This window comes from Oryx dammah, unplaced genomic scaffold, assembly GCF_014754425.2.
Source record: "Oryx dammah isolate SB20612 unplaced genomic scaffold, SCBI_Odam_1.1 HiC_scaffold_16, whole genome shotgun sequence".
Classification (NCBI taxonomy): Eukaryota; Metazoa; Chordata; class Mammalia; order Artiodactyla; family Bovidae; genus Oryx; species Oryx dammah.
This window is the reverse complement of record NW_024070200.1, coordinates 549,130-562,300: the sequence shown is the minus strand read 5'-3', so window position 1 is coordinate 562,300 and position 13,171 is coordinate 549,130. Positions and strand designations below refer to the sequence as shown.

The 13,171-nt window shown below is 64.2% G+C and overlaps 1 long non-coding RNA gene across 1 annotated transcript; it reads right to left on the bottom strand.

Annotated features, from left to right (window-relative positions):
• Positions 1 to 353: 353 nt before the first annotated feature.
• On the bottom strand, positions 354 to 9,469 carry LOC120875121. The gene is made up of 2 exons (XR_005723821.1): positions 9,372 to 9,469; positions 354 to 907 (listed from the first exon to the last, which is right to left on the bottom strand). It is a non-coding gene; the product is annotated as an uncharacterized LOC120875121 (long non-coding RNA).
• Between the last annotated feature and the right edge of the window lie 3,702 nt (positions 9,470 to 13,171).

Genomic DNA, 13,171 nt, shown 5'->3' with positions numbered 1-13,171 from the left:
CCCTGTCCCCCGGCACCCCCACCCCTCCCACAGTCTCTGCCAGCCAGGCTTCGTGGAGGCATCATCTCGGCCCCGAGGATGAATTCCTGGGACTGCGTCCCTGAGGCCCCATGTGACGTTTAAGGTGGATATTTCTACTTCTGGGGGCTTCACAAGTGCCACAGTGGTAAAAGATCTGCCTGCCAGTGCAGGGGACACAAGAGACGCGGTTGGATCCCTGGGTCGGGAAGATCTCCTGGAAAAAGAAATAGCACCCACTCCAGTATTCTTGCCTGGAGGATCCCACAGACAGAGGAGCCTGGTGGGCTGCAGTCCGTGCGGTCTCGGAGAGTCGGACACGACCGAGATTCTGAGCACTTCTGAGCGTTTCTATCTCTGCAGACAGAACAAAACAAAAGCAGTCACGTCACGGGGACTTGGGCAGGGGTCGCGGTGACTGCAGACCCACTTTGTAACAGCAGGGCGCCCTCTGGTCCGAGCGGGGCGCAGGCCTCCCCGCCTGTCTTCACCCCTTCCTGCAGCAGTCTGTGGCTGCCACAGTGCCGCCTTCTCTCTTCCCTGGGTCAGGTAGTTCCCAAGTGCTTTATTATTTTTCACGCCGCTGAAAATGGGACTGATTTCCGTGCCCAGCTGCCCACAGCACATCCCTGGGAACTTGGCAGGAGTGCAAATGCTTTGGACTCACAGTGTAGAAAAAAAAAAGAGAGGCAGAATGGAACTGGCTTCCTAATTTCCTCCTCAGTTTCTCTGCTGTTAGTCAGAAACGCAGTTGATTTCCTCGTTCGCTTCGTATCCTGCCACTCAGCCGGAATCCTCAGGATTTCCTACATGTCAGATCACACCATCTGCCAATGGAGGTCATTTCACTTCCTCCGTGCCCCTTGGTCCCGTTTGCATCGCTGTGGGCCTGCAGAGAACACGTGGTGGTGTTCAGTCCCTCAGTCGTGTCTGACTCTCCGCAACCCCAGGGCTGCAGCCCGCCAGGCTCCTCTGTCCATGGAATTCCCCAGGCCAGAATACTGGAGTGAGTAGCCGTTCCCTTCTCCAGAGGATCTTCCCGGCCTAGGGCTTGAACCCATGTCTCCTGCACGGCAGGCAGATTCTTTACCACTGAGCCACCTGAGAAGCCCAGGAAACTTGCATCCTAACTTCATTCTGGAATAGGCCCCAGCTCCACTGGGAACTTCCCATTACTGTTGGCAGCTCCATGTCACCCCCTCCCAGGGACTCAGCACTGGGCTGGACAGCCCCAAGGCCCCCCCATGGGGACAGGGGACAGGGCCTTTCTACAAGCGTGAGTGCTACGGCCACGTGTCCACATGTCAGATCTCACCTTCAGGTGCCACAGTGGGGTCTGGGGTCCCAGGTTGAGCCCTAAACCCCGACTGACGTCAGGGAGACAGTGGACAGGCTTCCATCCCCCGCAGCAGCCGCGGGCTGCCGCTTCTGCCTGCATGCCACTGCTCTCACCCCTCTCCCTGTTCCTCCCTGCCCCTTGGAGCCGAGAGTCGCCAGGCTTGTCAGAGAGCTGACCCTGCTTTGGGTCACCGTCCATGTCTGTGTCTGTACTTCCAGCTCCAGGTGTCTGTGTGGGGCGACTTCTGAGCATCGCTTCATTCAAGTTTTTCATTTCCTCTAGCCCCTTCCAGTTTTCTAATAGTTGGTTCATTTCATTTATGTTTCAGAAATAACACACGGTATCCTGCAGTGCCTTCTTATTATCTGCCTTTTGAAACGCGTGTTTTGTACTAAAATCTTCATGCACATGCAGTGAAGTTCACTCTGCAGCGTTCAGCTCGCTCGTTTAAAAGGAAACCTTTTAAATGAGCATATTTATTGACTGGCGGCTGTGCTGGGTTTTGTGGCCGCACGCAGGCTCTATCTGGCTGTGGTGCGGGGGCTTCTCCCGTGCTGGACCACGGGCTCTAGGGCGTGTGGGCTCAGTAGTTGTGGCTCACGGGCTCAGCTGGCCTGCGGCAGGTGGGATCTCCCCAGACCAGGGGCTGAACCCATGTCTCCTGCACTGGCAGGCGAATTCTAACCACTGGGCCACCAGGGAAGCCCCAGCTCTGTAGGTTTTGACAAATGCAGCTGGCCGTGTACCCACCAGAGTCGTGCTGGGAACAGCTCCATCACCCCCACGCTTCCCTCTGCGCCCCCTGAGAGGCAATCGCTCCCTGACCCCAACCCCTAGCAACCACTCATCTGTCATCACCCTCTCTTAGTTTGCCTCTTCCAGAACATCACGTGAGCAGCCCGGTACAGCCTTTGGGGTCCGGAGTCTTTCGTACAGACAAGGCACTTGCGGCTCATGCCCACCGGGCACGCGGGCAGCCCCTTCCCCCGGTGGCATCTCGTGGACAGACGGCAGGGGCCACCACCGCACCAGCTGGATGACACATATTTTGTTTCTGGTTTGGGGCGACCGTAAATAAAGCTGTTGTAAAGATTCATGCACAGACGTTTGCAAGGACATGAGCTTTGACTTCTCTTGAGTAAAAATTGAGGGTGGAAGCCCTGGGTCACCAGCTGCTGAGATTGACACCACTCCTCCACCAGGCTCTGCTCTGCCTTCTCACCGGCGACACGTCGGAAGTTTTGTTCACAATTTTGCCACGCAGTTTCTCATGTGGAGTTGCTCTTTTACCCGTGTTACTAGTGTCTGCTTTCTCTCACAGGTGGTATTGCACTGTGGTCTAATCTGCATTTGCCTAATGACACAGGGAGGAAGCGTCTCTCCACGCGCTTATTCGCCGTTAGCAGGACGCCTTCCTCCCTGCCACGCTCACATCTCTTGCTGTTCATTCGCTCAGTCGCGTCCAGCTCTCTGCGACCCTATGGACTGCAGCACGCCACCATCTCCCGGAGTTTGCACAAACTCATGTCCATTGAGTCGGTGATGCCGTCCAACCATCTCACCCTCTGTCATCCCCTTCTCCTCCTGCCTTCAATCTTTCTCAGCATCAGGGTCTTTTCCAATGAGTCAGTTCTTCTTCACATCAGGTGGCCAAAGTATTGGAGCTTTAGCTTCAGCATCAGTTCTTCCAATGAATATTCAGGGTTGATTTCCTTTAGGATGGACTGGTTCGAGCCCCTTGCTGTCCAAGGGACTCTCAAGAGTCTTCTCCAGCACCACAGTTCAAAAACATCAATTCTTTGGTGCTCACCTTTCTTTAGGGTCCAGCTCTCACATCCGTGCATGACCACTGGGAAAACCGTAGCTTGAACTATATGGACCTTTGTCTTTGGCCCATTTCCAAATCAGGTTGTTTGTTCCTTTGCTGTTGAGTTCTGGACGTTCTCTACTTATTTTGAAAACAAACCCTTTATCTGATACACGGTTTGCAACCGTTTTCTGTTAGTCTGCGGCTTCTCAGTTCCTTTTAAGTCTGACACTGCATCTTCTTTCCGATTTATGTTGTCACCTTTGTGTTTTTCTTTCCTTTTTTAAAAATACTGATTCATTTATTTGGCGGTGCCACGTCTTGGTGGGGTGCCAGGTCTTGGTTGTGGCGCGTCGACCTCTGTTTGGCGTGCGAGCTCTTAGCTGGGATACGCGGGATCTAGGTCCCTGACCGGGAATGGAACCTGGGCCCCTGCCTTGGGACCGTGGAGTCTCACCCGCTGGGCCACCAGGGAAGCCCTTCTTTCCTTTTTCTCGCAAGTTGGTCTGTTCCAGTTGGTTGATTCTCTTCAAAGAAAAACCTGTCTTTGCAGACCTGCTTCTTCGCATTTGCTTCCTGCTTCATCCTTTCCCAGGCTTGGTTTATCTCTATTTTCAAGCTTTCTCCAGGGTTATTCTGTCCCCCCCCACCATCAATGCCTTCTTTTCTTCCCCCAACATTTTCATTTGATTTGCAAAGCGCAGGGAGAGCCTGTATTCCGTGTAGTCCCTCTCGGGTGTGGTATCTGATTTTGGCCAGTGCTCCAGCTCAGCGGCTACCGGTGCAGAAGTGTGACCCGCACCCCCAGCCCATCTGCAGCCCTCCTACTGCCCCTCCCCCGAGAGATGGGGACGCAGCTGACAGACTCAGGGCTTCCCTCTTTCCAACTCACGTATCTGGAAGCACTGCCATTACTGCCGTTGCGGCCCAGCCCCCTACAAGTCTGGATACACAGTGTTGTTATTACCATTCAGCTCTGGGTATTTAAAAACTTCTATTATGATCTCTTCTTTAGCTCATGATGTTTTTAAAACCTTGGTTGATTAGTCCATTCATCTGTTTTCAGCTGCACTGGTCTTCAGTGCTGTGCGCAGGCTTTCCTTCCGTTGTGGCGAGCAGGGGCTTCTCCCGTTGCCGAGCGCGGGCCCTAGGCATGTGGGCTTCGGTGGCTGCAGCACGTGGCCTCTGCAGCTGTGGCCCACGGGCTTAGTTGCCCCACGGCAGGTGGCATCTTCCCACGTCAGGGATCTAACCTGTGCCCGTTGGCAGATCCCATTGGCAGGCAGATTTCTAACCCCTGGACCACCAGGGAAGTCCCAGCCCATGAGGTTTCAGCAGTGTGTGTACATGTGTGTTACAGGGCTCATCTACAGACATTTCCCCAACATTGTATTATATTTTCAAACCCACAGCACAGGTAAAAGAGTCGTGCAGTGAAACCTCACGTACCCCTCGCCTGTTTCTACAATGAGCAACACGCCGCACTTGCTCTTTCATGCATCCACGCATCCATCCGTCCACCCCCCTATTCCTCCCTTCCTGCATCCACGCATCCGTCCGCCCAGCTCTCTATCCATCCACGAGGCGCCTCCCTTTTCCCTACAAGTCCCGCTTTCTCACTTGGAGGCCTGCCTACAAGCAGGCGCGCTGCTTTCAGCCCCTGTGCCCCAGTAAATGGGAAACCAAGTACAGAGGGCCAATGGCTGGCACCTTGGGGCAGCTGCCTGCCCACCACTCAGCCAAGGGCCAACTGTGCGCTCAGGAGAGGCCATCTCAGACACTCCAGGGGCTCGGAGGGTGCCTCCTAGGAGCCAGGCAAGGGCTAAACCTTTCTCTGGACTGCGCAGCGGGTGGACACCCCAGCCTGCTGGGTGAATCTTTCTCTGCCCAGGCCCAGAAGAGGGTTCTCTGAGGGTGACACAGAAGCCAGTCCTCGGGGTGAGTGCATGGAGGGGCTCAGGAAAGGCTGCACCCTTGATGGCCGGGGCACCAAGTGGGGGAGGGTAGGCAGGGGAGGGGCAGGTGGGCAGGCCCCAGGCACCAGAGCGAGTGCTGGCGGGTTGCGGGCAATGTCGCAGCTGGAAGAGGGGTGTCCAGCTGACCTGCTCCTCCCTCCATGGGGTTGGACACTGGGAGGCCAGGGTCTGGGGAGGAGTCCTGGGCTGGAGGCCTGCTGTGAGCACGGTGCCCTCAGGCTGATGCCACAGCCGAGCTCTGACTGGGGTGGGGCGCTGCTGTAGGCTGGGCTGCCCCACCTCCTCCACCCCATTCCCCACAGGCCCTGCGCACAGGCGGGCCCTCCCAGGCGTCCAGCCCCAGGCCCAGCCCCACAGGGCCCTCGGGCTCAGGGCAGTGGCTTCTGTCCCGAGGAGCCTCTCCTGGCTCAGCCACACCCAGAGCGGAGAGGGGAGCCACCCCGCCTCCAGTGGGCCTGCCGTCAGCCCTCTCCCCCCGGACACCCCAGCGGCCCAGCTTCCCGAAGGCCCTTGTCTCCTCGGGCCAAGGCCGGCCAGCAGCGGGGAATTCTCTTCCCGCCCCCACCCCCTATTTTCACAGGGGAAGTGAAGGGAGAGCCTGGGCCGTGTTCAAGGTCACCTCCTAGGGATACAGCTGGGCTCCGCAAGTTTCATGCACCTAATGCCCCAAGAAGCCGCCTTCCTGCCCCTCTGTTGCACGCAAACTTCAAGATGAGGCGAGGGCTCGGGGGCCTGGGTTCCCGTCTGCGATCCCGGTGGGGGCTCCGGGACGGGGCGGCCGGGCCTAGGGAAGCGGGTCGGCGGGGCTCCGCGCCGCGCCGCCTGCTGGCCGACGTCGGCCCTGCGTCCGCGGGCCTCGCTCGGGGCTCCCCCGATCGCGGGCGCCTCCCGGCCCAGAGCCCCTGCCCCGAGGGGCCGGTGAGGGCAGAGGGAGGCGGAGGCGCGGCCCAAGACCGCCGCCTGGCTTGACCCGCACCGCTTCGTGCTGTCTGCGTTACCACGAGCAACCCGGGGTACCACGAGCGGGTTACCACGAGCAACCCGCTCAGCACGCCGGGCGCTGGGACACAAACCCCAACCCCCCTCCCGCGGGTGCGCGGGACCCACTGCTTCCCCCACGGAGAAACGGGCGAGCGGCGCCCAGGGGCACGCGGAGGGGCGGGGCACCGCGGGCGGGTCCCGAGACGCCCGGCTTCCCGCGTCCTCCCCTCACCCGGTCTAGACCCCGAGCCCGGCCCCGCCGTACCGAGCTCCCCAGCCCGCTCCGCCCCGGGCCCTGCCGCAACCCCTCGCCGCCTCCACCCGCTCCCGCCGCCTAGAGCCGCCCCTGGCCCCTCCGACCCCGGCGCGCTCCGGTCGGGGCCGGCGCGCACCCACCCTCGCCCCGCGGGCCTGAGCGCGCCGGGGCCTGTCGAGGCCGCTGGCAGAGCAGCGCCGGGGCGGGCCTGGGGCGGGGAGAGACTTCGGTGTGTGCGGCCCGGAGGGGGCTCCAGGCAGCCCCAGAGCGAGCCGGGGCGGGCAGGGTGGGTGTCCTGGGTCCCCGCACCCCGGGCTTGCAGGCAGCGCCGCACCCCGGGCACTGGCGGCGCTCGCCGTGGCGTCTTCTATTTGCGCGATACCGTGCGAGGCAGGCGCTGCTCTGCTTCCCATTTTCCAGATGCGAAAATCAAAGCCCAGCTGGGATTCGCGCGCAAGATCCAGACGCCGCCGCCAGCTCACGTAGAGGTCTGCACAGAAACAGCTGGACGGCCGTGACCTAGGGGGTCTCATCTGTCTGTCGGGCAGGGCTGAGCCCGCTCCCCCAAGGGGATGAAATTTCCTGGCGCGCGCGGGCGCGCAGGGCCGGGGGCGTCCCTTCCCCAGTCCGAGTCCTCTTGTGCCGGCCCTCTCCGCTCCTTCCCCGGGGAGCTGCGACCCTTGGGGCGCAGAAAGTAAGAGGGAGTAGAGAGAGACCCGCTCCTGCCAGGGCCGCTCTGGGGGTGCGGGGTGGGCCCCGCCCCCTTGGGAATCCAGCTCTCCGCGCCAAACCGCCCAGGGGGCCGAGGGGGCCGAGGGGCGGCGAAGCCGAGCGCGCTGACACACGCGCCTGGAATTCCCGGGGAGCCGGCGCCCTCGGCGACCCCTCCGCCCTGGGCCGGCCCCAGCCCGCGGGGGCGAGAAGAGGCCGGCTCCCCGACCGGGCGGGCCTCACCGAGCCGCCCCGCCGGCTTCCTCCACGTGCGGCCGCCGTGAGGGCCTGAGTCGCAGCCCCCTCGATTTGCCCCTCTGCCTGGCGTGTTTCTTCCGTCGCAGGAGGGTTGGTCAGGGCTCCCTGCATCCGTGTGTGGTGAACCCCTGGCAGTGGGGAGGGGCTTGTTACAAGTACCCTGGAGGAGGCGCAGGGACCCAGTCACGAGCCCCTCCCCACTGCTTTGGGTCCGCTCACACGCGCTTGCGTGGGGCTGGTCTCCAAGTGTGTGTGGTTTGTGCTCCTTGCTGTGTGAGGGTGTGGGCCTGTGAGTGCGCGCCGGTGTGCCTGCTCAGCCGGTGCGCACCTGTGTCCACGTACAGCAGGCGCGCGCGCACACACACACACACACACACACACACACACACACGCTGGCCACTTCCATGGGGAGTTCTGCAAATGCACAGGGCAGTCACAGGTGCCAGCCCCTGGGGATGCTGGGCCCCAGGTTTGCACAGCCCCCCTTCTCGCTCCGGTCAGCCTTCACGGAGGAGCGCTTTGCCACCTGGAGGTCCCGGCTTGTGTGGTGGGCCCAGCTCCTGGGTAGGGCAGGCTTGTGCCCTGGGCATAGACATCCAGCCCAGCTCAACCTCCAGGCTCAGGTGACAACAGTGCCCAGGGAGGGAGCCAGTCACAGGGAGCCCCATCTCCTGATACCCTGGGCACAGGCACCAAGGACGGTGGCGGGGCGGGGGGGCTTACTGAAGGCCAGGACTGACTGGTCCCAGAGAGGAGGGGTCCTTTGGGCAGATATGCTGGGTGCTGGTGGCCTGCGGGGGGACTGTCACCACCAGAGACAGAAGTCCTAGGGTGCATGGGGCCCGAGGTGGCTTCCCAGGCCTGTGTCTGCCCCGCCACGCACCCCACCACCCCCTAGGGCTGGCAGCGGAAGGAGCAGGGGCCACAGGCTACAAGCCAAGACGTGTCCCTGCGCCTGGTGCCCAGAGGCCAGGTGAGTGCCCCGGAGCCTCAGCCCAGCCCTTTACCCAGAGGCCAGTGGGCTCCCTTGGACCGCCCGGGCCCCTCTTGTGCCCGTGACCCTTGCCCCTCATGGCTCCTCTCTGCACTCCCCCACTGGGGCGGGGCCCAGAGGATGACCCTGAGTTCCGTCCACCCCAGCCCCATCCCTCCTGCCCCGGCCATCACCGCCTGCCAGCTCTGACCGGGGAGGTGGCATGGTGCCCATGACCAGACCCCACGCCAGAGCGCGGGGCACGCAGGGAGCCAGGGAGGATGAGGGCCCTGTGTCTGCTCACTCACCGGAGTCCCGAGCCACAAGGCCCTCTCAGGCCAGCGTGCTGGTGGCTTCCCAGGGACAAGTAGGCCTCTGAGGACGGAGGAGCAGAGGGGACCGCACTGGGGTCTGAAAGGGGGTGGGCGCCCCGGTCTCCTGGAGCCCTCGGGCGCCTGGCCAGCTCCTCTCCCAGCCCAGACCTGCCGAGGCCTCAGGCCGACCAAACCCCACGACTGAGCACCCGCGGGGCCTCTGTGCCCCCAGAGTTGGGCTGCTGTCCCCTCACGTGTGAACTCTGCCCCAGGCCCTGCCTCCCCTGCGGTCAGCTTCCAGGGGACACTGTCTCATAGCCTCCAGCTACCCACAGGATTCGTCCAAGCTTCTGACGGGCGGCATTCGCAGCCTCCCCTGCATGGACCCCCACGGACGCTCCAACCCAGCAGCCCCTGCCCTCTGCCCCCCAGGGCCTGCCCTCTGCCCCCTACCCTCCTCAGGGCCTTTCTCACCCACCTGGCCAAGGCTCTTCCATCACTCAAGGGCAGAGGACAGGTGGCCTCATGCCACCAGTGGCCACCAGGGGCCCCTTGTTATGGATGTGGGTCCCGGTGCGGCAGAGCCTTTTGTCTGGGTGCTGGGAGTGGGGAGTAGGGGCAGAAGAGCCTGACTGCCGGCCGGCTCCTTCCTGACTTCGCGAGGGCTCTGCCATGTGGTTACTGTGAGCCCACTCCCCAGGTGAGGAAACTGAGGCCAGAGACAGGGATGCCACCCACCGGGCTCTCAGGAAAGGAAGGTTCAGGTCTCCAAGGGTTCTCCAAGTCCACCGTGAATCTGCTGTGCTGCCTCCACCTTGCTGTGTGACTTTGGAAAAGTCCCCTGACCTCTCGGCCTCAGTTTCTCCATCTGGAAAGTGGGGATGGGAAGGCATTGCTTTGGCTGGGCGGGGCCAACTACTGGACAGAGCCCAGCCCTGGCCTCCAGCCCACGCCCCGCTGGACTCTGCCCCCTCCTCAGAGCAGGGCTCCACCCCCACCCCCCAGCACAGGTGCGTCTGGAAGCCACCACACCTGCAGCCCAATGGCCCTGCACCCAGGGGGTCTGCAGCCTGGCTCTGCGCCAGGCAGCAGGGAGCAGACCCTTCTGGAGAACTTCTGGGATTGCAACCAGGACAAGCCGGCCCGCCTTCCTGCCAGCGAGCAAGTCGCCGCAGGCTGGATTCGGACGTGTGTGAGCACATCCGAGTGGGCCAGGACCCTATCGGTCAGCATGACCCCTACGGGCCAGCCCACCACTGCCCTCTCCCTTCCAAGGCCCCTGCTGGCCCAGGCGGGGCAGGGCCTGCCCACGCAGAGTGCCTGCGGTGTGGGGGGGTCAGGGCTGTGCCTCCCCCAGTGGTGAGGGTGACCCGGTCTCAAGTAGAAGATATCCAGGCCCCACCCCCCCCTCCTCCCACCATGGACCCCACTTTGGCCCCAGTGAGGCCCTCGAGGGCTGACAGAGGGGTACCAACCACAGCCAGGCTGGCAAAGAGGGCCACCAGCCCGGGTGCTGGCAGCACGGGGTTCCCACACTCCCCGGTGCCAGCCTTGGCGCCCCAGCCCTGCCCCACCCTTGCCTGGTGGCGACCAGGGCACACGGAATGTGGCTGCGGATTCCGTCCCCCGGGGCCACGGATTCCTGTCTCAGTGGGCGAGGGCGGAGGACGGCTTTCCGCCCTTTGGTCCCTGCCAACTCCAGGGAGCTGGGCGCGCCCAGGCCTTGCCAGCCAGGCCACAGGGGAGGCTGGGAGGGGGGCAGGGCGGAATCTCACTCCCCAGCTCCCCCAGGCTCTGAACCCCAGCTCCCAGGGCCTAGCCGTGCTCCCCGCATAACCCCAGGGAGCTCCTGCCAGCCAGGCGGTGGTCCCAGCTTCTCCCCTGGGGGCCTGGGTCTGCTCCTCACCTTCAGCCTGTGAATATCCAACACCAGCCCGGCCCTTCCCCTGCCCCAGGCTGGGGGCCCAGAGGCCTGCTCCTCCCCGAGCTGGGCCTCCAGCCTTACTTCACCCGCCCCATCACCCCTGCCACAGCTGATCCACCCAGAGACCCCAGGACGTCCTGGCCTCAACCCTGACCCCAAGGAGAGAGGGGAGTGGGTGGGAGCGGGTGGGCGCTCAGCTCCGCCTCCTCGGCCGCTCTCCGTGGGCTTCCCCACCCGCGGGTGTCAATTTCAGTAATCAGCGCCCGCCCGCTCGGCCGCTGCGGGGTCGGCGCCTTCCGCCTCCTCCGCCACGTGCCCCAGCGGCAGGGATGGAGGAGGGCTCCTGGGGAGCGGCGGAGCCACGCCCTGGCTCCCAGGAAACCGTGGGCGCCGGTCCGGTCCCGCTCCGGGTCTACTCTCCTGCCCATCTGCTGTGTGCCCACCCACCCACCGGTCAGGCCTCGCCCCCGACCCCTGCCCGGCCACGGGACTGCCAGTGTCCCTGGGGATACGGAGAGGAGCGGGGCTTCAGGGTCAGCGCTCGGGCTGAGCGGGAGGCACCTGCGACCCGACCAGAGCGGCCAAGGACGCTTCCTGGAGGAGGGGCAGGCGCGGCCCGGAGGCGCAGGAACTATTCTTGAGCCAGCCCCCGCCCGAGAGGGAAAGATGGGTGGCGGCGAGAGCCCGCGGCCTTCCACGCAGCCGCATCCCGCACCGCGCACCGCGGCCGGGCGGCCCACCGTCGCGCACGTGGCCCGCGCGGGAGGGGGGCGGGCGAATCTCCGGACAGGCCCGGATCTCCGCTCACACCTGCCGGGGCTCAGGGGCGCCGGCCCGACGGTCCGTAGTGCAGGGGCGGCGCGGGGTGCCTTTGTGCGGCGTCCCCGAGCAGATCGCTCTCCAGCGCCCGCCCTCGGCCAGCGCCCCGGCCCCGCGCGCATTCCTGGCAAGGCCGGGCGCCCCCAGCGCGGGGTGGGAGGGCACGCCGCGCCGGAAGAGGTGAATTCCCCCCCTCCCCCCGGCAGCGGTGACCCGAGGCCGTGGCCACCTCCGGCCCAGGCCCCGGGCACGTGGGGGGTGGGACCTCCTGGTCCCAGGAGATGGAGGGCAGGGAGCCGGTGAGGGGCTGGGGCTATGGGCGGGCGCTGCTGAACCCCTGCCTGTCCCAGCGCCTCCCAACTCGCGGGGGGGCGGCCTGTGTGGTGGCGCAGGGGCTGGTTGAGTGGGAGGTCTGAGCCAGGTCCGCCGCCCGGAGGGCCGGGGAGGCGTGATGCGGGGTGTCAGCTCCGCGCCTCCATTCACTCACTCCACACGCTGGGCCGAAACCCCTACCACGAGGGACCAGGGAGGGTGCACACCCTCCCTGCCTCACAGGGGACGGGATCTCCGGGAGGTGCGAAGGGGCTGCCAGGGGCCAGTGCAGAGGAGTGCGACGGAGCCCCTGGGCCCTGGGGTAAGCGGCACCCAGGGAGGGCTGGGCCTCGGGGACCAGCTGGAGGCTGACTGGGCTGCAAGCCGGCCTCCCCCAGGCACCCAGGTCTCTCCTTGCTCCCCTGTGCTCAGCCCACCTGCCCTGACTCCCCCACACCCAAGCTGGACACGGGACACATCCAGGGGGTCCATAGGGAGGGGGTGACAGAGGAGGAGCTGGGGAAGGATCTAGAGGGGCCGGGAGCGCCCACAGGGGAGTCCAGGGGAGTCCTGAGAGGTGCAGGCGAGGGCCCCAAGGAAGTGAAGCTGGACCCACGAGAAAGGCCTAGCGCTGTCCACCGGGCCGAGGGTGGACCCGGCAGGTGCGGCAGGCGGAAGAGGCGGGCCGGCAGCTCGGTCGTGAGGGGGCGCTGGCGTGGGGCGCTGGAGCTGGGAGCGAGTGACCAGATGCAAACTACGGAAAGGTCACGCCAGCAGATACCTTGAAAGCTCGATGTACGGGGTTGTAGGATAATCCGTCTTGGGCGGGACCGTTTATTTGATACACCCCCTAATGTTGGAAATTAATTAAGCGGTTTCCAGATTTCTGGCCAGAGACAGCTCTGTGTGGAGCGACACTGCCCATTCATCACTGCTGCGCTTTGAATCTTGAAGACAAGGTTGTAGAAGTAAGGACTCCTGGTGGTTGTGCTGCTGCCCAGCTTCCAGCAGCGCCCGCAGGGCTTCCGCTGCCTCCCTGCCCACCGTGCCGTGACCTCCCCCCACCTCGCCTCACCCAGGGACCTCACAGCCCCGCCTGGGTGGCCCTCAAGGGCCCCCGTGCTGATGAGCCCGCCCTCAGCCCCCAGCCCAGACCCCTGAGCACCAGCAGGGGTGCCCACTGGCCTCAGGGCCCTCGCTGACCCCCCACCTCCTTCAGAGACACCCCTCCCCTGGCTGCTCGGGCTGGAACCTGGGGAGAGGCATCCCTTCCTGTCCCTCCCACCTCAGTCCAGGCTCCTAAGCCTCCGTCCACTCCAGCGCCCTCGGGCAGTCCGCCCTCACCTGCCCCTGTCCTGCCCTGGCTCAGCCGCCAGCTGCTCTCTCAAGCACACATCTGGGGGGCCCACCCCTGCCGTAAAGTCTGCTGTAGCTCACAGCAGCAAACCCACGCCCCGGGGCAAGCCCCTGCTCAGCTGCTTGC